This window comes from Athalia rosae, chromosome 2, assembly GCF_917208135.1.
Source record: "Athalia rosae chromosome 2, iyAthRosa1.1, whole genome shotgun sequence".
NCBI classification, from domain to species: domain Eukaryota; kingdom Metazoa; phylum Arthropoda; class Insecta; order Hymenoptera; family Athaliidae; genus Athalia; species Athalia rosae.
This window is the reverse complement of record NC_064027.1, coordinates 177,972-202,144: the sequence shown is the minus strand read 5'-3', so window position 1 is coordinate 202,144 and position 24,173 is coordinate 177,972. Positions and strand designations below refer to the sequence as shown.

The following is a 24,173-nucleotide window of genomic DNA, read 5'->3' as shown; positions in this document are numbered from 1 at the left end:
AAATAACTCCAGCAGGAACACCAACAACAACAACAACAACAAGAGGGAGAAACCGGTGGCTACAAAAACTTAGTTTTCAAATTTCATCAGAACTTTTATAATTATTGAGCTCCGTGTATAAAGTTCGTTCAATTGTATATACGTGTACAGATATACCTACGTATGAATTTTATTTGTTCGCTGCTTTTATTCCTGTTCTCCGGGGGACGCAGCCGAACGTAAGTACAGCATATACGGACGGGTATGTATTTACGCGTGATGCGCATGCATGCACAGGTAGACCAGAGTGTCTCAAAAAAGTCATCTATGCGTTTTTCTTCTTATGAGCTCCGAAAAATCGTCAGAGTATCCCTAGACAAAGACCCTGTTCAAATATAAGCCTCTGATAACAATATTCAGAGGTGGCACTTTGCAATTTTCTATTTTCCATTCGAACAGCATGGTAAATCCTTTTTTAACTTCGAAATTTTGTAACGCGACATCAATCCGTTGTACAAGGATCACCGAATGAAGATTTGCGTTATAGTCCAGTCGTTTCGGAAATATCAAGTCTGGATTTTCGACCATTTCCGAATTATAGAATTATTTATCAGTAAGTATTTTTATTAAGGGCGCATATTTTAACAGGATCTTTGTCTAGGGATACTCCGACGATTTTTCGGAGTTCTTCAGAGAACAAACAAACACTCCAACTGGTACGTACACCCAGGTGTATATAGGTGAAAAGTTTTCTCTCCGCATACTGTGAAATTAGCGGTAATAGGGCTACCTCGTTTTTGTACAGCGGAGGTTCAATTATCGGGGTGGAATCCCTTGACGTGTGTATCTCTCCCTACGGTTTCTATCCACGGTGGGTACGGCGGAGGGTGTATCTCCGAGGAATACGAGGAACCGTACCCACGCATACACGTACACCTATGCATATATGTACACACGTCTGTACAGCCACCACCTTTATAAGTTGGGTAGAGGGTAGGGGGTGGAAGCCGGTAGGGCCCCTCGTTCGGAGGTTAAGTTGGCTTGAAGCTGGCTTAGCAAAGTTTCGTCGGGGTTCCAGGACGACGAAGCTCGCAGGAAGACTTACAATTTGGACCATAGCTTGCCCCTTCCCCCAACTTTTTCCTATGACCCTAACTAAATTCGACATGGAAGTCCGACGTAATTATTTCATCTCTGTTTATACAATTTTTCATCGTTTCACACGTCCCCCGGGATATTTTGATTCTTCCAGATATTTATTGCTAACAATGCTCCGCCAGCGGTCGTACTTTTTCTTTTTCCTCTTCGATTCTTTTTTTTTTTTTTTTTTTTCAATTTTCTTTCTTCCTTCAGGGCGTGGTCTGAGAACCGCGTGCGCGGCGCTCTAGGAGCCGAGAAAGAGTTGAGTAATTTTTTGCGCTCGTTCGGTACGACGGTTGCTAAAGTGTGTTTTTCTTTAGTTTTCAGGATCGCAAGCGACAATAAAACCTCGCCTGGTGGCCGAGAGATTTTTCACCCTGTATTTTCGCTTTCTTTTTTCTTACGCCTTTTCAGCCTCGATACGTCGCTATAGGTATATCCCCGAGCTGCGTCGTTGAACAAAAATCTCTTTCTACGTTAACATACCCGTGGGCATAATATGAAAATATTATTACGGACGCAGAGTTGTCGCCACGTGCGTTGAAATGTTCGATTTCCTTTCTAATTGTTGAAATTTCAGTCACCCCGCACGGTTGGCCGGAAAGGGGGTTTCGCCCCGATACCCCAGCTTGTATTTTCCCCACGGGAATTATGGAAGGTCGCCGAACACCGCTGCCGCGATATTGGCATTTGAACGATGGACTACTCGTTCGTTAATTGATCAGTTTCAACGTTAGAGCGCGGAGCAGAGCGGTGGGTGAAATTATTAACGATTCGGCGGTATAGGAGGATACACTTTCATGTAATTATCACGTATAGGTATAGGAGGACGGGGGAGAATTATTTTTAACTAACCTCGAGGGTATGAAGTTTGTCAGATTGCGTACACCGCGAAAGCCTTTTGGCTCGGTGTCAGAAATAAACGGGGAGTCGCATCAATTTATTCCACGTATCCAAATTCACTCGTCTCTAATCACTCTCTACCAATATGAGATGTACGACTTTCAGACGAGGAAACTTTCCCCACGTCGTCACGAGGTGTCGACGGCTTCATCGTACTTATCGGTAATTTCAACTTACTCTATAATAGTATTATCCCTCGGATGAAAGGTGAACTTTTGTATTCGAAATGTTATTTCACTCAACTTCAAGATTTGACCAGTTCAAACCACGATGCAATCGTCTCCCTTCGACAAAGCTTTTCAACGTTCATAGCAATCAATGATTCCATAATTTCCTGGAACGATGAATCGACAAACGTATAAACGTGCCCAAAGAAGTATGTACCTACATTTCGTCGAAAGTCAATATTGCCCTTCGATGATGGGCGCTAGTAAAAGGGGAGAAGAAAAAGTGCGATGAAAATTCTTTGAAATATATCGGGGGAGAAAAAAAACTAATGCATATTCCATGTACACTTAACTTCAAAGCCACAGGCATCGCTTCGATGCCATCTTTCTTTCTCTATTTCACTTTTTCTCGGTGTCGGCGGCTTACTTGAAAAACTCACAACTAAACGGAAAGCGGAAAAACTCTATACGCCGTTGCTTTGGCTACCATTGCCGGGATAGAGAAATAAAAAATAATGGATAGGAAATACACGTATAAGAAGGATGGAAGGGAAAAATAGACTGCAATTGAGTTTACATTGTACTCGGTGAGGTTTATATCGCCAATGAGGGTATACGCGCGTCTCTTTTTGCTGCCGATGTCCATGCACGCTGAAATCAAATATTCAAATGTGAAATCTTTCCGGGAGATTCTCCGAACAAGCCAATGGTATTCGTCGAGCACGAGATTCCTTTACTGTTCAACGCGCGAGAATTGAATTTTTGGAAATTATTCATCGACGAGCAGCTTCCACGCTTACATCCGACCAAGCGGTAGTTTGAACAAAATTACGCACGGAAAGAGAAATGAAAAGATCGGTACAGAAATAGGAGAAATATTACACATCGGTCAGCTTCGCTAGCTCCGGAAGAGAAGAGACCTCAAGGGTAGAAGATGGGATACCGTCGTCCTCTTTCTTCCGTGGAATAACGCGGTTTGTTCCTGAAAGACGGATTCGACCTCTGGAACACGTCACTTCCGGACGGACGCTCGCGACGCGTGAGCATCTGCGGAGTAGATCTCCGACCTTAAGACCTCGTTGCTCCATCTCGGTGGCAGTCGCAGTTGTGGCTTTTAGACACGGGGACAAACTTCGAGGAGGAGAAGAACTCGTCCGGAGTTAGCGAACGGTCGCTAATGAGCGGTACACATCTCACGCGGATACCTACCGCGGTGGTATGGGTCCTGTGAGAGTTCGTACCGCGACGCGGTTCGCGTTAGTTCCCAGAAGTTCTAGAATCACCGGGAGTTGTTGATCACTTCTGGATGTGTCTTGGAAATCATCCGAAATTCATATAACGTGGACCGAACGACGAATGCTCGGCTTAGGTACAGGTTGTACGAGAATAATCGAGTCGCTCCACCGCGGGGTTTTGAAAGACCGCGTCTCTCGAATTTCGCGAATTTTCACGCTCCCGAAGATAGTAATTCGTGTTAGTTGGGAAATATTTTCATCGTATCTACTCTACTTTGTTTCACCGGCATAACGTTTGTACAGCGTGATGTCGCTGGAATAACTTTGGGACGGTCGAGTTTCGATGGAAATGGAAATTATACCGGTTAGCTGGTAGAATAGCTGCTCCTGCAAGGTGAACTTCCACCCTCGTCTGATCTCGTTATCCCTCTACCATTTCTGTGCACCTAGTTCCGATTGGATTAAACCGGAACCTAAGATTGCTCCGTGTAAAGTGATGCTAAGTTTCAAAGTTCCAGACCGCGTCGACCTCCTCCACCCGTCAACCAAATTCGGTGCAGAGTATCGGTGTAGTCGGTGTATTTTACCGCCAACTACGGAGCGAAGGCTGCGGGAGCAGAAGCCAAAGTTGAACCAGAAAACGTTCGATTCCAGCTCTCGTGGACGATACTCCGACGTATCTTACCCCGATGGTAATATCATCAGGTGCCCTACCGCAACCCTTTGATCTCCCTAATATCCGGGCCGATATTCGCTATTCGGTGTTAATGGAAAGCTCGGCGGGCATGTATGTTGGCTTGAGGGGAAAGGCTGAATACGAAACAAACGAAATCGAAAGAGATTCTTATCTCGTCATCGACCCGCTGAAGTGATAAAAGACATCGAAGCGAAGGGAGACTCGAATAGAGATTGATGTTCGAACGATTGTAAAATGAAGTGAAACGGCCGCGACGACGAGTATACCTCGGGGGATGAACAACCGACGACGACGACCAATTTAATGGAACTTTGAATTACCTGTACATATCGGTGTACACGGGATCACGACGACATCGGTAATATTCACAGTCACCGCAGCCCTTTGATCTTACTAATACCCTACGGAGTAGCATTGAATCGTCTCGAAAGTACCACGGCGATCTATACGCGAGGGTGATTCGGGAGGAACTCGGAAGTATTTTGCAAGCTGAATGACCGTTTGATTGATTCAGAAATCATGCCGACGTCAAGATTCGCGGCAGCGGCTCGCCGCCAGATACCCTAGCCGGACTCTTCGCGTTAACAAATTAGCCGTACCTACGAACTACCTGCATTATCTCGTACGTCTCGGTTGAAAATTAAGAACTGTGATTTACAGTATAGCCAGGTTTCCGCACCGTTTAAACGAAGCTCGAAACATTCGTAGAAGTCTAGTGGTCGCGAAGTGAAAGAAAGAGGTGTGCCGATACGCTGAATTCATGGCGAAAACTTACGCCGGGTTTTTGCGTTTTTTTTTATTTTATTCTCAAATGATTTCATAACTGGCGTTATATCATTTCCGATTGATCTATTTCTTATTATTTTTGGCTGGTGAAATGACCCAGCACCCGACGGTTGTTTTTGTGCATTTATAGGGAGCTTACCGCACCAAAGAGCTGTACTATAGTATTCCGTACTTTTCGACTGTCCTCTGCTATCATGATCATCAGCTGAAACAGAAACTACTCAAGGAGAATGAAAAACCTCCTCGCAGTCCTCCCCATATTTTTCATCATTTTTCCTAATAGAGAAATATTTTGAAACCGATCGATCTATGAAATTAATTTTCCTCAACCTATACGCTTACAAAAGAAAAAACATGGCCAATTACCATTCGCTACGAATATCTGCGAACGGGCGTCACAGGAGTAGGAGGAGGCGTCCCTCTCGAATCCTGATAAAAAATTCAACGTCCGCGGAAATGGTTGATTAAATTTCAGTTTTGCCAGAAATCAGAAATTCTTCGGTATGTACCTACTTTTGATAGCTGAAAATACGCTTCTACGGTAGAGCTGAAGCACGTACCAAGTTCGCGGGAAAATTTCGAAACCAATCCCATTTGCGTTTGAGAGCCCTGCATCTTCAACTTCATAGTTGCCCCGCCGCCCCCACTCGGTTGTCTGACGGTGCCGAAGTGGAGAGCCAAAGCTTTTCTCTCTGTACGGTCGCGCTTTTCTGACCCCGTAGCACCCTCGAATGTCTTTTTCTCCGGTTTGGAGTCGTACCTACGATTCTCTTCGTACGACTTACTCTGCGTAATAGAGAAATGGAGATCCGCATCTAGGGCAGCGAGCAAATAACTCTTTTCAAGTAACATTTCTATGATTGTCGTCGCAAAGGTTAAACAACGAACGGGCGTATATTATACAACGAAGAATACCCATACGCACATTACGATTCATCGCAGAAGACGAAAGACCCTTCCTCGTCCCCTACCCTCGGACACTGAGACGAGGGAATCTCAGCGCCGACGAGTTTCAAGTCGATCTTTAATATTCGCTACTTTCAGCCCCGCTCGTTGTCAAACTCGACGAGTATCACCCTCTCTCTCAGATACGTCTGCGGATGAAAACGAGCAAAGTTATCTCACGCTGATGCTACCTGTAGCAAAACGAGATTGCACGTACGTTACGCGTAAATCTACCCGCGCGCTACCGCGAGGTGCGTTGCGGTTGCCGATTAATCGGTGCGGGACTCACAGTGTGGTACCCAATTTGGTCCTTGGTTAAAAATTGTTGTGCACACCGGAGGCTTTGAGAGGTGAAATTCCGCCGTGCGTAGTTCGACGCACAAGTTCGAGCCGAGGCTGAACCTTTTCCATTCGATTCGTTGTACCGCGGCGTCGTAACACGCGGAATGGATTCATGAACGAAAACGTTCCGACGTAAATATTAAGTATCAAGCGAAACGAACTTTCAAATTCCACGATATGATCGGTAGAAATCGCCAACCGCTCTTCAAACCTTTGCTGCAAAATATACGGATACGTATGTATAAACGCATAGTACGTACGCGTGACCGGGAATAATTTCCGCGTATACGCGTATCCAGGCCTGCCCTGAAAAGTTTCGAAACCTGACGAACCTAAGATTATAATCCACCGACTCCCTCGGGGGGTGCAAAGTTTAGTCGTCGATTACGCGAAATTCGACAAAACCAACTACAACATAAACCGTGCAGACATACGAAGTGAAGAAGAACGTGTGATCGAGAGGTGGGAGGGAGATGCTTTCATTTTCATTTCTGCTTTTTTCCAACCCTCGTCCTTTTTCTTCTTCTATTTTCTCTTTTTTCGCAACTTTTCAGAGACGATGATCCACTCCTAAGTAACGATGCGGTCTTCATGCTTTCATAATCCGCAAAGGTACCCGCGCAGAGCGGCGGCAACCCTCTGATAATTACGATATTTCCGCGAGCTTCGTAGAAAAAGGTGGGGCACGTTTCACTTTGTAAGTTCTCGTCGCTAGTCGCGAGACCCCCGGGGGGTTGGGGCGCGGCCGTATTTGCTCTATCGACCAACGAGTTCTACCGACCGCCCCCGACCTACCCCGACATACCCCGACAGCCATGGGGGTTCGTTTTCAGCAGCCGCCCAAAAAATGCAAACTTTTTCGGATCCACCGCGAATGATTCAATTTGAAGAATCCGTACGATGTACTACATAGTTTAAGATTCTTTTTCCTGATTCACCGCAACGGAAAGATCCGTCTGCCAGCGGTGACCGTTTGAAAAGTAAAAGTAACGTATTTTGTTTTCATCGAAAACTGTGCAACTCAAATTTTACCCAAAATACAAATATGAATACTGATTCCGATCGACATAATTCGTTGTAAATGGACACGAACGAGTGATTTTCCACGGTAATGAATTATTCATCCAATGAATATGTTTGAAAATTGACGCAGCAGAGGGTAATCATACTTGAAAAAAGTAATCGTCCCTTTCCGCTTTTCCGCTTTTCGCATTTCGGTGGAGAAATGACCCTAGATTCCCACCGAGTAACAACGGTTTCGGAGTCGGGGTTGAGGTTTGGGAAGGAGGGAAGGGAAGGGGACAAACCCTCACCTGGAAAGTATATCTTACGATTAGGCGACAGCGACTGCGGAGCTACAAGAGCGAAACAAGGGGGCAGCGGGAGCAGTGCTCGATGTTTAACTACGTAATTGGGTTGTTTGTTGACTCGTGTCTCGGGGTCCGGAGGAAGCCTATAATTATGCGGAGACAACGCGATCCCCGTCCCGACGTTAGGGCGCAACGCAGCTTCCATCTTTCGTTTGGTATTCGCGTAGACCGCGCGGAAATTAAATTAGTACCGAGCTTGAAGGTAATTTCGAACAGTAACGTAGTGGTTCCGGTTATAGCCGACCGGTGTACGAGATCGAATCGATGTACCGACGATCGCGCCAATCGCCCCGATGGTTGGAAATCCAGCAGCCACCGCAGCAGACCGTTGCACACGCGCCAAGGCCATCGAAATAAGTGGAACCGGTGAATTGTATTCGAATTCGGTCGGACCTACGCCATTCGACTAAAACTACGCAACGATCGAAGCAACCTCTCCCTACCAAGTATACGCGAAAGAGGTGAGGGAACGGTCGCTCGGTTCCGGTTCTTCGTCAGAGTCGGTATCTTCGCTGATCCACGAATAATACCGAGGGAAGAAAATCCGAGCCGATCGGTGACGGAAACTTGCGGAGTGAGTATCGTCAAATTGCTCACGAATCGCGGATGTCCTCGTCGCTAATAGGTTGAACCCCCGTGATCTGACGTGATGCGTAAGTCCCCGGTAAAGAACAGCGTCGATGGTTTGCGCGGCGACGCCGAACATCGGGATGTCCGACCCGTGTTCGAAAACTCGACGTCGTTAACTACCGGCGGCCGTACAGCTACAGCTTTATTACCACTATTCCAGAAAGGAAGCCCTAAACTCTCTTCAACGACAAGGCAGGTATGTTCCGCGTAGTACGGTGCAGTTCATACGACATGAAAAATTCTCCAAGGACCAAATCCTTCTCGCGATCCTCCGTTTCCCCTTCAATTGGGACAAGTTCGAGACGAGCGAGAGACCCGAGCGAATATCATTGAAGCAGGGAATTCGATGATACGGAAAATCAGAGGCGAGACAATGGATGCACAGCCGGTGCAGTAGAATCGCGAGTGCCGGTGAAGAGAAAGTGTGATATAATGTAGAGTTTTTAATCTTTTAGCTCTACGTGTGACTAGGAACGTTGGCTATAGGGAGGTGGCGTTTTGAAATAAAAAGTCCAGACACTCTCGAGTAGTCGGTGGCGAAACGATCCAGGGATGATTAATCGAAACACCTCTTTACGGTGCGAAGCTCTCAAGCCAGTGCCAGGAGCTGGCGACAATGCAGAAGCTCCTTTGTGTCGGATGCTGCTTTGTTTAATGGCTGATGAGATGAAACCTTTCGCCATCTTCGCTTACGGTGTCGGTCGAGCTACCTCGGACAGACGACGAGATATGACATCGCTGCCCAATTCTACAGCCTCGGCGTATCGTCGAACTTGCCCGCTGCTTTTGACGAACGCATTTCCCCGACACCGCACCCCCCACACCGGTACTCGGGACAAAAAAAAATACAATCCACGCGTCACGTGTCATCACGTCATTTGCAAGCATGCTTCTTTCCGCGATCGATCAATAACGTTTACATCGATTCCCCGTATCGCTTTACCATCCAAGATTCAATAACCTTGGAGAAATGCACGTGAAAGATGTAATTGCGAGGAGGTATAGCTGGAGTTTGACCGGTAGCGTTTCGTATCCTTCCGGAGTAAAGTCTGGGAGTAAGCTTATCGTGAATGATAGATGAGAGGATTCGTAGAGCGGAGAGGAGAGGAGTTGAGTTCTACAGAGCGAGTCGGTTGAGCCGAGTCAAGGCGTCCGTTTGGCGGTGCCCGGAAACGATGAAATCGGCGAGGGTCGTGGAACCGTGGGGCATGTTCGGGTTCGGCCGCGTAATAATAATTTCCGAGGCCCGCTACCTTCAATAATTTAGAGTTAATCTTCATAAAAGAAACAATACACTGGACACCGGGCGGTAATAGTAGTTACCGCAGGGACCCGAGCTCACCGAGGCCGCCGAGAGTATACGTGTAATACCACAAATTAAAGACCTCGCGCGGCACAACTTACGTCGGGGAGTAACCGACTCGACGAGTTATCGGCGAACGTCTACCACCTACAACCCTGTACCGGTAATTTTCAACCGTGCAACCCGGGCCTCCGTATGCTCTGTTCGTCTCTCTTTTTCTCGCCCACATCTCCTCGGTGTTCTATTTCGCTCGGTACAAATGGGATTTTAATCTCGACGAATCGCGAAAGAGAGGAAAATCATTGGCGAAGTTATTTCTCTGCCTTCGTCGTTCCGCGAAGTTCGAGTACAGATGGGTCTGTCGTTTGGAGGGGGGAAAAAAAAAAAAAAAAACCAAAAAAAAAAGAAAGAAAGCAAGAAAAACGAAATAGGTACCTTTGAGTGAGGAATCGACGATACGCGTAACAATATTACCGTTCGACTGTTTTTCATTTATCGGAGCGGAGCGAACGATGGATAGAAATACATGGATTTGCACCAGGGGAGTAAGGATATGTGCGGGGATATTAAAACGGGGCGCGGGGTAGAGCTGGGGGGTAGTAAACCGATATGCAGCCGAGTTTGTCATTGATCGAGGCTAATGCATCCCGTGTGAACCAGGGTTACCAGCAGCGGTAGCGGCAACGGTGAGCGCGTCAAATACCTTTATCATTTGATTTTTACACTTTATACCGTTACGCTCGGCTACACTCCGGTACACTGGTGTGTACCCCGCGCAGAGCTACTTGGTTCAAGTACTTTTATACGTAACTTTTATGACAACTACAAACCTATTTTGCGCCTACATCCAAGCGACACAACCTCCGGTAGTTCGTTGCGACGTGACGTAGCGCGTCGCTACTTTGGAAAACTACCGGTGTTGGTGAGGGTGTAATGCAACAGCGTAGCGCACGTAGACGAGGGTAAAGAACCTCTGCTCTTGCCATAGAAGGGTTACATTGAACCAATTCTTTTTTCTTGTCGTTTCTCTCCATTTTATTTATTTATTTTTTTTTTTTAATCTTTTTATTCTCCATTTTTATTTCTGCTGCGTCTCTGCTGTAACGCGGTAGTTGCAGCGCAGGTGCTGACTGACTTCGCCAAAGATCCGTACAATTCGCTTCGACTTCCGCAGTTCAGCTCATTTAACGAAACTGCGGGTGGGTTCTCGCTACGTACGTTTCAACGTACCCGTATACGCACATACCTAACCAGCGACGGAGTATCTCTTCGCTCTTGCAGCATTCATTAAAATAAATACGGATAATTAGAGAGCTATGCGCCCCATATGGCGAGGATTCCTTCCGTATACGTTGAGTTGAATTAAGTTGGGTGAGGTTAGTCCTATGAAGATACTTTTACAGGACAGATGGCGATGTAACGAGTATACTTCGTTCCCACCCGACTCGTCGACCGATCGACCCGTAAGAAGATACTTCAATTTTACCCACGATCGTTGCAAAGAAGCCAAACCGGTGCTTTTACATTTCGCACGAAATTCGATACCGTTTACCCAACCTGTACATGTATTTTTCTTTCGTCCGAATGCCTTTTATATTCTTCGCGCATTTTCATTTTTTACCCACTCACCTTGCGCACGGAAACCCCAAAATTGCATTTGGAGTAACCGCCGCCGTCGACGACTATTATCACCCTTGATCCCCGGATCGGTGTAAAAGTAAAATTACGTCATCTAGTTTCTCTCAGGATAGATACCGCGGGGGTGAGCATCGCGTCGAAAATTCAGTTCGGCGCGTCCAAAGATCACGTGCGGAGTTTTTTTTTTTTTTTTTTCCCCTCCATTTCAGCTCTCTTCTCTATCCCATTTCAGCTCATTTCCCCCGTACCACTCAACGTTTTTACGATATCGCGTGACGAACGTAAGTGCGACGCTACCCGCCCATATAACTTTTATCGAGCTTGCACCACTTTTCTCGAAAGGAATATTACAAGTTGTCGTGTTGGTTATATCGCAGAGCGTCCGTACATGCTCGCGCTACCTTTCTACTCGGTGATGGAAGGTGGCCGATAGCCGTGCAAATCTGATTCGTTCACACGGCTGTGGTTACCACAAAATCCCTCAGAATCCAAAATGAATCGGCTTGAAAGTTTAGGTTTTAGATTTCTGGTCGATCACCGCCAGACGGGACATCGAACCGCGCTTTGCGCAAGGAGATTATCGCTCGTTCGCAAAGAGCCTAACGATCCACCCTGCAATCGCCCTTCCGCATAAAAGCGATATGTTCTCTGCGTAGAATCTAAAAAACCAGCATCCACGATGGAACGTGAATAGGTGTCGAAATGGACAGTCCGCGGATCGAGATTTCTCTCATCGCCAGACCGATGCCGAAGATATTCAGATCGCCACTCTCTTCCTCATCTACTTTCCACGATTCACTCCACCTGTGGCGTCAAAACTCATGCGGTCCGATAACGGGGAAAAAGGGAAAAACGAGGAGAAGTGGCAACAACGAGGCCAAAAGCGAGAATGAAAACCAGAGATATTAGACGCGACGTTACCGATGAAAAATATCCCGCGCGTCGAGAAAAAGGATAAAAATAGACGATAAATCGTCATCGCCGATACGAAAATTCACGAGTGCGATCGACAATTGCCCAAAACCGAGCGCTGATCGAATTCTATGAGCTTACTCGAGATGTCCGACGAGCAACGTCCTTCGGGAGAATCGGAAGTAATTCAGGCTTTGTCCCGGTCGATCGACCGTCCAATTTGGTTTCTCCCTGGCATAGCTCTGCCCCCCTCCGTCTCTCGTCTATTTCTTCTCGCCTCTCGGCCCTCATATCTCGGCGGCTTGCTCGCCTTCTCTCCGATCCGGTGACTCCTCGGCACTGGTTGAATAATTGAAGACCTTTTCGTACGAAAGCCGACCGGCGATGGTGCTTCGGGGGATAGCGGGGCACGCTCTACGTACACAGGGTCACGCTAAGTGAATGCGACTCACTCTTACCCCCCTTCTCTCTCTCCCTCCCTCCCTCTCTCTCTCTCTATCCTTTCTCCACCCCTTTCTCCACTCTCTTGCTTTCATTTCCACCGTCCCCCGCGTCACGGACCAGTGAGTTGCCGGTGTGTATAGTTGTGAGAAATGAGACCCAAGGGAAGCGATATTCCGTCGGATACACTTCGGGGTACACGGCCAGCGGAATAGCGGATACGACGACACCGGATCCATACCTCTCCTACGCTGTGACCGTCCCGCAAATCTTCTGTGTTTCACTCGCCATCGGCTGACGATCGGTGAAAGGTAACGATTGAAAGTTTTACGGATTTACGAACCAAACCGTTCCGTGCATTTTGAAGCGGCTATTTTCCGTTCGAAAAATACATCCGTCGCTCACTTCTTAAATAGATATATGCGTGTGCGTACGTGCGTATGTACGGTCAACCCTATTACTTGATCGACTACTGGGCGCGCGTGAATGGGCCGGGTTGCTTAGCGTCAGGTGACACTCGACCCGAGATAAATTCGTGACGTGAATTCGTACCATCTATACGTGGGCGTACATACGATACCTATTCATACTGCCGTAGATACTACGATTATATGTACACATACGTACCGCGTACATACCCGCATGTAACGTTACGGTCCTAGAAATTTCAGCGATAAAAGCATTTATAGTTGGCAGTTTATCGGCGGCTGGGGATAAAAAAGCGGAGTTATTGGTAGCGATGCGTGTACGCGAATCCAGCCCTGGTCCGTATGAATGCTAGCCACGCAATCCGAGCGTCGCGTATGTCGAGCTGTCAAGCGCCAGGCAGAGCGACCGTCCTGTCTCTTTTCCTGTCGGATAAACATTCATTTTTTCCCGGCGCGTGTTTTGTTTTCAACTTTTTTTGTGCGTTTCTCTTTTTTCCCCTTCTGTTTTTGACCCAAAGTTACGACCAGTGGTACGACGAAGGGGTATTTTTCCGCTCTGCGCGGAACGAAGCGCAGACGATCCTTTCGGCCGTACCGAAAATTGACGACGCGCATTCTGACGGCTTACGACACTCGGCAACGAGTTCGAGTTCGTTCAATTTTCTTTCCAACCAACGCGAAGAGAATACTACGTACAGGGTGTATTCAATTCGGAGATGATTGTGAAGAACATCGATAGCAACGACGGCCTACGGGATCGATCGATGTTAACTCTTGTCCCGTGACGTTGAAGGTCTACCCGGGGTAGAAGGCGAATGCGAAGGCGGAGTGGCGGTGATTCGTGAGGAGAGAGTAAGGGGTAGAGGTGGCTAGGGGCAGCCCGGTGAAGCGATGTACGTACGCGTAGTCGTTGCACCGGTGTACATTCCGACTAACGGAGTTACGTGCTTTTCGGGTGAAATACGGTGGTTCAACCGAGAGTAAAACTGCTTTCGCTGCTGATGCCGCCGCATCGGGTTCGCGGTAGCTTCTCAAAACCCATTTTACCGACTCGCTCGGTTCTCCTCAACCCCGTGGCATTCGACGTGAGAAACGAAGCGCTTCACGCTGCAAGAAAAATTCACGATTATCGGACTAGACGTGACTTTTTCTTCGGTTACATATTTATCGGAACACCGGTTGCATATATATTTTTCACTAAAAGTAGAAGACATTTACTTCGATATGCGAATAGTTTTGATACAGCCTTTCCGTATAGCGAGTCCAGGGACCGAGCAATCGTAACCTGTGGGTCTGTGACGGTAGGCTAATACGGATATATACGAAACATAGACCGCAGGTATAACCGTTGACTCGCACGTATAAAGAAGTCTACGTTGGCTGGTAGAATTGTTGCCGGGATGAGAAAGCGCGGGTGGCGAAGGGACGCTTGGCGTCGCGCATTGTCGAGTCTTCCCAGCTTCCCTTTGTCTTCTCGCAGGAAATATGTAGCCAGGGTAGGTGACGGCCGCATTGTTGCCAAGATTTTCGGGATTTCGGGACGGTGGAAAACGTGGGGGTTGCCGCGAGGGGGGCGGAGAGGGATCGAGATCGGGGGGTCGGGGGGTCGGGGGTTACGACGGAGCCGGGAAAGGTCGTCGCAGGTCACGGGTGGACGTGGGTGATGTACGCGCGGGTTTTTACCACGGAGCCAACCGTGTCCACCGGCACCGTCCATCCGTCTTGTCTGTCCAGCGACTGCGGCTTCTGGCATGATTCACCGAATTTTCCACAGGCGGCACGCGGGTCCTCCAGGAATTCGAACGATCGCCCTTCGGTCAGAGTTCACCGGGAATTAAACGCCCGTGAAAAATCTTCTGCTTCACCGCCTAGCTTATAGGATCCGATCCTTCGGCGACGCGACGCGACGCTTTTCTACCGACGGCATGGCGACGAAATGAAACAGCGGAGTATAACCTCCGAACGTCCGTACTCGCCTACAAATTGATGGCACGTGAAACGAGAGATCGACGCAGGGCGACCCGGATCTCGGGAAACTTGCAATTTCGAGTCGAAGCCGAGGTCCCGCTCGCCGGTAGAACCAACCGGATTAGGTCTCGTGTACCGGCCACGTGTCATTCAACGACGACTCTTCGGAAAGCCCGCCCGTCGTCGTATCCGTCCATCATCGTCCGCGGAACTCGGCACTTCTGATCCATTCAATCGCTGCACGGTATGAAAATCCTGTAGCTGCGATACCGTCGATGGCATTGTGGGTGGGTACGTACCAGACAGAGGGTTCTGTCATTCGACGCAAGTATCGGTCGATCGGGACGGGGAGTCGATCGATACCGATGAATTTTTATCCGCTGCAGTTCTCCGCGTTCGAATAGGGCTCGTACGGTACCCGCTACACTCACAAGATATCATCGATGAAGCGATAAAGCAAAAGTGCGCATATCGAGGAGAATTTTACATTTTCACGAGAATGAAATAACCCGTAATCATGGGATTCGACGAACCTGAAGATCGCGTGGCAATTATAGATAGTCGGCGCATAGGTAGGTATTCTTGAATTGACGTTCGTCGTCGCGGTGCGATGGAAGTAGAGGCCCTACTTGCCTCCGTAAAGTTTGGTATTCACGGCTATCGTGTCCAGGTATCAGTTTTGTGCAACGGAAGCAAGAAGAGGGTAATAAATACTCGTCGATTTTGACAAGTCCTCTCGCTTATCGTCCCCTTTGTACGTCGATCTCAACCTCCTATCTCCCAATCTCGAACATCAATGTCGGCAACAGAAGTTTTTTAAAAGACTCATCATTTCTCTCGTTTCTACGTACATCGCATGCAATTTGTACAAAATTCAATGTTCTATCGATTTCTTGAATTATCCAAGTTTCTCGCTACTATTCTAAATTAATAAGCTGCTGTTGACTATAATCATTCCATTTGATACCAACCCTGCCAGTATACAACGTACAACGCAAAGGTTGACGGGCATTATCGAGGGGACAAAATCGAATTCTACTTCATAATGCATAGGCGGGTCGATTCAACTGATAAAATTTTATACGTGTGTGTGTACGTGTATGATGCGTTTATATAATACCTATTTATTCATATGTTTAAAAAGGTGTGTTATTCGAGTATATAATACATTAATAAGGACGCACAAAATAATGAAGTGTAATCGCATAAACGTCGTATTAATCGTATCTTTACGGAGCTCGGCTGTATAAAATGTAAATATGACCTCCGTAAAAGTAATTAAACATCCCCATCGTTTCATTACTACGTCGCGCTCCCTTTCGCTTTTCCATTTTTTACCAATTTTTTGCTCCTCTCCTCTCTCTCTCTTCCTCTTTATCTTCGCTCCTCTTCTCTTTTTTTCGTCGACGGAAAATAAAATATCACTCACAGTTCCGCGTCATTATGTATTCCACTAACGACCCAAAAACATCGGGGAGAATGAATTGAAGAAAAAAACAATATGTAAACTCGTTTCGAGAAAAAATAAGATTCCCGAAACGCCGAACCCGGAACGGCGGAATGAAAGAAACGACAAAATACGTATGGGATATAAAAAAAAGTGAAGAAATAAACTATAAAAGTCCTCGGAGTAACACCTCGCTGCTTCGTACCAATTTCGCTCCTGCGGAAAACTTCAAGGTGAAACGAACGCCTGAACAGATTCCGGTACATGTTAATCCTCTCCAGCTGTACCGAAAAAGAACAAGACCAACGACGAGTTCTCGAGGCTGCCGCAGCGATTACAACGGGGCTAAACGATGCCTCGCTGATTACCTGAAGTATTTACATCGTTGCATAACTATGCGTGTGATCGCATGATCAATCGTGCGTATAACTCTACATACCAGAGATAGATCACAGAATACGCATCGCGTGTCGTCTTCCGATTTTTTCATTATTCTCATACTCCCAATGTGACGTGAAATACCGGCCTAAACATACCTACACGTGATAGACGCGATACTTTATTCTTCAGAAACATAGAATAATCGAAAATTCAATTTCACACGATTAATTCTCATCGGCTATGCAAAAATCTATAGAGACGACGTATACCTAACTCTTTCCATCGCTAGCGCGAGTTGGTCGTTATTACGTTGGAATGTCCGTACTCGATACGATTTAAAAAAAAAAAAAAACAAAAAAAAAGAAAAGAAAAGAAAAATTTTACAAAGAAGACATACGACGTAACGTATACGATATTTTATACGTTATATTTGCCCTACCCGTGACTTATTATTATCCACGTCGAAGCGAGTCGCGGATTGCATTCGCCGTGCTGGAGGATTCAAAATATACGACACCCTCGAACGAAGAAGAAAGGCTCCTCGGATTCGCCCGATTGTACCTAGCCGCTGAGAGTACCGCTTTCCGTAACGAGGATGGAAGGTGCACTTCGATCCTCGAGAATATCTTGAGGCGACTACGTATGCTACGAACGTATTTTTCGATAGGACTTTTTCTTTGTTAAGCTCGATGCCAATATAAACGTATGTGTGTAGCGCAAACTCGATATTGTCAGAAAAATGGTATGCACGTTATACAATCCCGATAGATTCGCAATTTCTCTCAATTACGGGCTGTACCGTACATACGGGGTTGGAATGCATGACCGAACGATCCGTTTTTTTTGCTACCATGTAGAAGGATAATGTACGTAGTTGTTCAGATTAGGCTGAAAGTCGTTGAGCTGATTGTGAGAACATCCGATATACGGTTTCAAAGTCATCGGAAACCAGTGCGATTGCGTTCGAAAGTAATGCCACGGGGTGAGTATGCGGATAGAAGTTTAAAATGAGTGAGAAGAACAAGGGAGGGCGAGAAGTGAGTCACGTAACAATACGAAGGTAGAAGAGATCAGAAATCCGAGGGAAGATAAAAAAGTTGAGCGACAAAATCTGAAAAGAAACCAAGCCCCTTGGTGCTTTCGTAGGTTCCCTGAAGAAACTGATCGTGAGCAAGGAGACTTGTCCGACAAAACTGAGAGCTAACGATCGACGTAAGCAACGACCATGGACGTGCAACGGCAGAATTAACGGCGGCGGCCCGTCCCTTCCGCCGGTGCGGCTATTCGCTCGAATTGCTTTTTGCCTATTTCGAAAATCCCGAATCTCTACGGTGGAAAAATAGAAACGTCTATAGTTCCGTATCATTATTCCCTCTCGTTTTCCCGATAAATTCAGACACGTATAGTTATCTCCCGGCTGCAGCGGTCGTAATAACTTGAAGCTTTTGTCGAGACTGTACAACGTCGGAGCGAGGCAACGCGGCGATGAAGCTCCAACTGTGTAAATATTAAGAAAGGATTTTCAAATAAATAAGGACATCCGCGCCTCTCGCATAGCTTCGTCATCGGTCCGTCGCGCGTCGGTTCTATCCCTTGTAGACTATACGTGCGTGATACGTTCATCCGGCAACCACCGGCGACGAGAAAAACAACAACGACAACCAAAACAAAAACAAAACCAACGACAACAGCGGCGGGTGCGGTGCGGTGCGGAATTTTTCTCTCAGCGAACCTCGTCAACTGAAGCACGGAAGCTCTCGACTGAAAGCTTTTGTTACCCTCGGTCTTCCGTCTTCAGCTATTTTCCAACCATACATCTTTACGGGCAACATTCCATATCCACGCAGCAGGCTCCTTCCACAAGATTATTAACATAACGAGGAAACGAGAAACGACGAGGGTTGTAGTTAACGTCTTCAACGTTGCACCCCGTACGTGATATAAGATACAGATGCCGCCGGCTAAACGTTACGTATTACCCTTGTGCGCGCGGGGTATACGGTATTCATTGACGACGGACGAGGCCGAGGCGCCAAAGAAAGAAACGAGAATTCAGGACGTACGAGCTTTTGGATTGCCGCGGAGAATGGTTGTACAATTTTTCGATGCACCTTCAACACATTATTCAAGCCAAAGATTTCGGAGCCATCGCGTGATAAAATAGCCGTAACACGCTACGCAAAACTGTCGCCCCCTTTTTTAGTTTTCTCTATTTCGAACCAATGCTTATGGTTATAAAAATCGATCCTCTCTTCTCACTTTTTCCTAGTTATTCAACGGACATAGTTTTTTCTTCGTAAATTGCGGAGGAGGGAAGCTGTATTACGGATAATACAGGCAATAGCCGCGGTAACGAGCAATCGATAGAAATTGTGACTAACCAAGCAGGGTGGTGTGATGGTATTTGGCATGTCGGTAGGTGTGTGCGTGTGGTGCCTGGGAGTGGAGGGGAGTAGGGGGGGATTTTACAAGCGTACAGGTACCAGCGAGAGCGGTGAGCTTTCCAGTATAGGGATGTAAAGGGGAGGAGGAGGAGGTCGAACGGGGATAAAAGATGAAATGGAAGCGCGGATTGATTCGGCGGATCGTGTAAAACGGCGATATTCGGATCTGAGGAGCGCTGCACGGTGAGCGCTCGACTCTCATTAGTACGAAACCTAAGAGGTGATACTTGAACTCGTTGTATTTCATTTTATTTGATTTTACTTTATTCTATTTTAATTCCAAAGGATTTTTCTTCTCCCACTTTTATTTTTAAAACATGTTACAGCGGGACTCTTCCATTGGATTATATTTTAGTGTATGAAAATCAATATTGGTCACGTTGCAGGAAATAATGTACCGAATAATTCGAAAACCACGTAAACAAATTCGGAATATCTGTCGTCCTGCGGTAGGTATGACTGAAACTTGAGACAAAATTACGATATAATTTCGTTTTTACTTCAACTTAACGATGAATCTAAATTATCTGCGAAATATTTTCATTCATTTCCGAACTTGGGTTACAACGAAGCGTTCGTTTGCTCACCGACGCATCTTTCGGATGTGACGTTATGTACATAGACTACGTAATACTACGGATCCGACGCGGTGGGACGGGTATAGGCCCGATCGATCGCGGAGTTGCGAGCACTCGGCACAACACGTTTCAACTTTGACACATCGGCAGTATTTCTATCGAACTAACGCCTGCACCCGCAAAAAACATATTCAAGCGGAACAGTTTATACGTCATACAACGCGCAACGCAACCAGCTTAGTCACTTCGGCATGGATTCGTCAGCGGATCGGCTTTCACGGGAGGCTCGGGCTTTTTTCGGGTTCGCTCGGGGACCGAGATATTTGAATATTTCGACGCATGCGTGGATCGCGACCACTTTCGCCAGAATCTCACGATATAAAGTTGCGCCTCGAATTGGCAAAAGCTTCGACTCGTTCTCAGATGCACCAAATACGAAATAAATAAGGAATAAATGACGTTAGACTATCCTTCATCTCGGTCTCTTGACATTTTTTTTTTTTTTTTTTTTTTTTTAATCTTCTCTTTTATCTTCTATCTTTATTTTTCCGTTTTATTGTTTCAGCTCATTATCCTTTATTTTCTTCGAGGGCGCGAATCTTTCCTTACATACTTCCCTTTGAGTATATTCGAGTTCCCGCTACCCTACATTTCTGCTGAAACTAGATGCGACTCGAGTTGCGATATCCGCGCAAAAATCATCGCGACACACCTCGTGAAAGCTGCAAACAAATTTCTGCAAGAGCAAGTGGGCCTTGTACGTAGGTGGGCGTACTCGGGGATCTTGCACGATAGGAAACATCGTCTAGCTCGCATTCTATCTTATGAATAGAAATATCAGAGCTCAGAGCAGGGTGCGACACGGTATAGCTTCGAGTATGTACCTTGTACGTTTATACTGTCTACCGTAAACACGAAAATTCCTGTGGAAAAATCCTTCATATTTTCTTGGTAACGGTAAATTTTATATACCCAACGGAAAAATTCCTGCTGCACGAGCGTAGTAGCGGTAAAAACGTTTCGCAGTTGGCGGAACAGCGCAGATTGCTGTAAGTCCATCTTTAGAAAAGTAAATTCAATAAATAAAATAGAGACGAGATGGTGAATGGTGGAAAATTACAGTGAATTTACGTGTAAGAAATACGTTGCCAACGAAAAAGTTGAAGATACGTCCCGTAGGACACCCTGCGCGATACCCTTTTGGCAGTTTCCGTCGTTACGAAGATCCCGCGGTCTTTCACATACGAGCGAGACGCGCGAGCGCATTCGTTCGTTCGGAAAAATGCTGATTTCAGCCAATTTCAAAGCATTGCGCGGAATGACATTCAAACGCATTCGCAAAGGATATATTTTTGCCGATGTTTACTTTCCGCTGGTTGTCCGTTCCGTCCCGGTTACCACCCTGAAAATTCATTTCATCGTAATGACAAAAGTATTAAAACTGTACTCACTGAACGAAACTCGTGAAATCCGACACTAGATATATTGCCCGGAGAGTTCTCCTGAAATCAAACAAGAAAACAAATTCCAGGAATTATTGAAATCCAGAGCTGAAAAAGTTTCACATCGAATTATGACAGCGCGTGTCCGCGGTACGTTTCCACAATCATTTGTCAAATATCAAAGTGCATATCACACAAGTCCAAATCACTATTGATACCGCGATATAATTTCAAAGGTGATCATTGTCTTGGAATGACATCGTTAGAATACGTTCTCTGATCAAAGCAATTGAGAGATCCGATGAAAAATGTAAAAAAATTACTCTCACCGTAGCTTCGCACGAGTAGAAGAAATGGCCGCCGATAGCCCTGATTTTGCATGATCGATCGCTAAATTGGCTACCAAGCGGGAAATCGAACGCTTCACACAGCTGAATTTTTCTGAAGTATGAGTGAGAAATGTGGTTTTGAAAATGAAGGAAGATATTGAAAAGAGGATTGTCGAAGTGACGCTCGTTAAAGCGACGACTCGTGACAATCCGGTAAGACGTGGTCATTTTTGGTTGTAAGGCCATGCAGCTGCGGCATAATCAAGTTTCATAAGTCAATTCCGTACGTATACCGTAAGAGCCGCGATGTTTATTAACGACGGGTGAGCCAGCTCAGCTATCGATCGCACTCACCGCGCCACGGCGCAAAAGACATTGCCTGTTAGAGCAATTGACTAACGTACGACCGTATTTCCGGGTCGAATGTAAATATTCGAAGGAACGTGGGTACGATATATGACAGCGAAACAGAATTACGAACACACTAAAAAGATAGAATTTTCTCGATAAGAAGAAGCCCCCCACTCTCAATAACGACGACGTTCGTTTCGAGGTGTCGTAGTACTTGCGAGGGTAAGTAAGTACTCGTTGCTTTGGCTGCTCCATCGCTTACCAACGACTTTTCCCCCGAATAGTTCGTCCGATGTTCCGTTTCTATTGCGCCACAGCCATCGCGACAAGGACGCAACGAGACTACCAGCTGCTTCCTAGGATTTCCGCGGATCTGTTTTTCTATTCTTTGCTATTTTTTCATTCCGAATGTCTTCATCCATTTAGGATTGATTTATTTCATGTAACTACCAAGTCCATCTTTCGACTCCCTCGGCGCAAGGGAGCGGAGAACTCTCGTATTTTGCCAATTCTATTTGCATTTCTTTCGGCACGCACATATTACAGAACTTGGACCACCGTGAAAGAGAAGAAGAACAAATACGATCGAACTAACAATGAGTGGAACTTGTGCGACAGAGGCGAGGAAAATGAAGAATATTCCGATAATTATTGAAACGTGGAAACGTCGTCATTCGCTGACAACGAATCGGGTGTAAAAATGGTATTGCGTCTCGCACCACACGATATTCTCCACTTCCACAGAGCGGGCGCAAATAATCTCTCTAAAAGATTCCTCTCTAACGTGTAGGCGGTAGCCATGACTGTGTAAAGCCAATTAAGCCTTTATAGCGGAGTAATGAGACCGAGAATATGAGCAGCTAAGGATGTGCAGCAGCTCCGCAGTAGCTAGCTGTACGTAGCTGTATAATAAATGTATAGGCTCAAGAAAAACGTCGAGGTATAAAAAGTGTCGTAAAGAAAAGCAGGGAAAAAGAAAAGAAAGTCGGAACTTGTGAAATGTATAGAAAATTTGATTTTCCACCGTAGTCCGTCTTTGCTTTTCTTCCTTCCTTCCTTTCTTCCTTCCTTTCTTCCTTCCTTCCTTGTTTCATCCATCTTTCCTTATTTTGCCCACGTTTTTGAAAAATCTTTCCGGCCAAGATTGCGCGAGTACGTGGTGTCATACCGTTTTGTAGACAAGTATTTTTTACATGTAAAATTAAACGTGTGTACTCTACGACGCGTAGGTTTGCTATCGATGGATAAACGTTACGCACACACCGCTTGCGCTAATTGTTCGAGATATTCAAGAATTCTCAAACAAGCGCACACCCGGTTGTGTTTTTGCAGTGAGGGTCGAAGGAGGTATAACGGTTAGGCCGATTCTTTTACCGACAAAAGTTTAATTGAGCTACTTCACTTCAAAGCAACCACCAAAGGGGAAATACAGACGAATGACCCGCTGCTTTACCAGAATACGCCTATGGTAGGAATACTACATATTCGGTATACGCGTGTTCTAAAAATTCATACAATTGACGGAAGAGACGTAGAATAAAGGAAGAGTAAAAAGTAGCCGACGCGATACTTCACTGCTCGTTATCCGTTAATTTTGGTAATTATTATTGTATTTTAATCGTCAAACAATTATATCGCGCGACTGTAACACGAGTCTGATTAGTTTCAATAGGACAAACGTTTAATTTTATACGATGAAAGTGATGACGGTGAAAGATGCTGCTACCGGTTAATGGCATCATTCGCTCTTTTTGCTCATTCAACAATAATTACAACGAATATTCAGGCAAAGAGGAAGGCTTTTGAAAGCTCTATCCTCAGCTCTCTGGCATCGTCGTTACGACGAATACCGGTAGTATACACCTGTACACGTATACGTATGACGTCTACGTCCTACGTTGGTGAAGAAAAATGTGGAAAAGCGAGTCAAGAGCAAGCTGCGGAGCATCACCTATGCTGTGTCTGGATAAAAGGACAAGGAGCTCAATAGCATGAATACATTCTCTCCTCCAGCTCTTTGCTGTTTCGCTTAAGCATTTTTAACAAAGTTCAACGTCGATGTTTGAAAGTAGTAAGAACGCCAGCTATCCCACCTACAATATGAAGCAGCTGCGGATAAAAACATAGAGTCGAGTGGAATACAGTGGCATCAGGGATGATGTATTTTTGTTGCTCTTTTTCGCCCAACAGCCGGTGAAACTCACCGCGAGCGATCATTTTTCCAACGGTAGGGTAAAATGGGGAAAAACGTAAGAATTTACTCGGGTGGCAGCTCATGATCGATGGCGCAAAAAGAAGTCTTCACGAGCAGAAGCCA

The 24,173-nt window shown here is 46.1% G+C and overlaps 1 protein-coding gene across 16 annotated transcripts in view; it reads right to left on the bottom strand.

Moving 5' to 3' along the window:
- Positions 1-24,173, bottom strand: part of LOC105691495 (protein turtle) — a 133,627-nt gene that overhangs the window by 83,058 nt on the left and 26,396 nt on the right. For 15 of the 16 annotated variants that reach the window (XM_048649375.1, XM_048649367.1, XM_048649377.1 and 12 more), the window contains exon 2: positions 21,186-21,236. The exons of the other annotated variant lie outside the window; for it this stretch is intronic. The gene's annotated coding sequence lies outside the window, so the exon portion shown is untranslated. The remainder of the gene's footprint in view (positions 1-21,185; positions 21,237-24,173) is intronic. 16 annotated transcript variants of the gene reach the window in all.